This window comes from Mauremys reevesii, linkage group 12, assembly GCF_016161935.1.
Source record: "Mauremys reevesii isolate NIE-2019 linkage group 12, ASM1616193v1, whole genome shotgun sequence".
NCBI classification, from domain to species: Eukaryota; Metazoa; Chordata; order Testudines; family Geoemydidae; genus Mauremys; species Mauremys reevesii.
In genome coordinates this window covers 25576362-25578190 of record NC_052634.1, presented here as the reverse complement: position 1 = coordinate 25578190, position 1829 = coordinate 25576362, and the positions used below count along the sequence as shown (strand labels likewise).

The 1829-nt window shown below is 54.0% G+C and overlaps 1 non-coding gene across 1 annotated transcript; it reads right to left on the bottom strand.

Moving 5' to 3' along the window:
• Positions 1–504: 504 nt before the first annotated feature.
• TRNAK-UUU lies at positions 505–577 on the bottom strand. The gene has a single exon. It is a non-coding gene; the product is annotated as a tRNA-Lys (tRNA).
• Between the last annotated feature and the right edge of the window lie 1252 nt (positions 578–1829).

The window sequence follows — 1829 nt, the reverse complement described above, 5'->3', positions numbered from 1 at the left end:
CAGGTAACTAGTGTTGTTTGGGTTTGGGATTTAGCATTTAACCCTTAAGGTACCTCACTACTCTATAAAGTTCAAGACCAAAGTTATGGCTGTAGTAAGGGGCAGCCAGAACCAGAAGGATGGAGAAAGAAACATTGGTTGGACAGGCGGATGGATGGACAAACCGAATAATTAAGCCTCTGTTTAAAAAAAAAGGCTTAAAAACATTAAAAGGAAAAAAGGGGCAAAATGTTTCCCAGTTTACCAAAAAACCTCAGCCTAGCTCTGCCCTTGGGGGTGGGGGGTGACAATTGCGGGGTTTGCCTAGGGCACCAGGTGCTGCAGCTAGTCTAGGGCTGCCCCTGCCCAGAGGCCTTTATTCCTCCAGCCTGCGAGGAGAGAGAGGGTATCAGGAAGTTGCCCCTTCAAACCCACACACAGAACCCCTTCTTAGGAAAGGCAAAATCCTGAAGAGAAGAAGGACTCTGGAGACAGAGCTTTTTAAGACCTTGGGGAATAGTTGAGTGCCTGACCAGGGACTTGAACCCTGGACCCTCAGATTAAAAGTCTGATGCTCTGCCAACTGAGCTAGCCAGGCTCATGGAGAAAGTGAGCAAGTTCATGCAGAGGAGAAACTACGGAAGAAAAAGAGTAGGAAACAATGGAGGAAACCTGCTGGTCTCTCTCTCTCTCTCTCTCTCTCTCTCTTCCCAGCCCTGGCCCTGGCCTGCTCCTCCCGCCAGCGCCCTGAGGCATTTTGCCAGCACCATGCCCCAGTCAGCTCCACCCTCCCCAGACGCTGGAAGGCCCAGCTCAGAAACCTGGCTGCTCTTACAGCCACCTCTTCCGCCCTGACCAAGAGGGAGGGGGATTGAGTCTCCCTCCCTAAGGCCTGTGCCTCAGCAGTCCTGGGGAAAGACCAATGCCACCAAAGTGACTTTGGGCCAGTAGGTCAACCAAGAGGGCGGCCTCCTGTGACTGGCTGCAGCCCAGCTGCAGAACTCAGAGTAAACCCAGCTCCCATCCCTCCCTACAGGGCTCCAGGCAAGGCCAGCCTGCTGGATCCGGCGTCCCCTCTGGTGCGCAAGTCACAACAGCCAGCAGGCAAAAAACCAGCTCCCGAGTCATTTGAAAGAGAAAGACAAAGCCTTGAAACTCCACCTATGCTTAGGTATGAAGCCACAAGTCCCAGAGTCCCCCTGAGATCTGAGCTCAGCTCGCACTAGTCAGTGTTCTGACAGCTGAACTTTACGCCATGGGACCAGATGGTGTCACAGTCTCTAGACACCTGTGACCCTCAGCTGGCAGGTTTGCACTCTGCACTCACAGCTTCTCTGCAGCTCCTCCCGCTCTCTTCTCCCCTCGGCTTTCTCAGCACCTGGCCCCACAGTGCTCACTGCCAACCAGAGACTGTGCTTTCTGGGCCTGCTCCTGCAGATGTGGGCTTCTATCCTGCTTCCTAAGGACTCAGCAGGAGAAAGGGGCCTTTCTAGGAAATTGCTATGGCTTCTGGGAATCCATGTGTGGCTCTGGACTTGCCCAGGATGTGTTAGGTGACTGGCCTGCACAGCAGCTTAAAAGCCAGCTGCTAAAACTAGGGCTCAAACACTGGACCGCCCCCAGTTAAAAGCCTCATGTTCTTCCCACCAGCGGCTTCCTCTCGCAGGACTCTCTTTCCTCCTCCATCAACTAATAATCCTCATCTACCGTGTCCGTGGGGCCTGCCCTGAGTCCCCGCATCCCCCTACTTTATCTTTGTTCCCTGCAGGCTGCAAAAATGTCAGGGGAGGCCACCCCCTCCCTTCACTCGGTGCTCCCACTCATATCGGCCAGCTGGAGCCTCATATCCT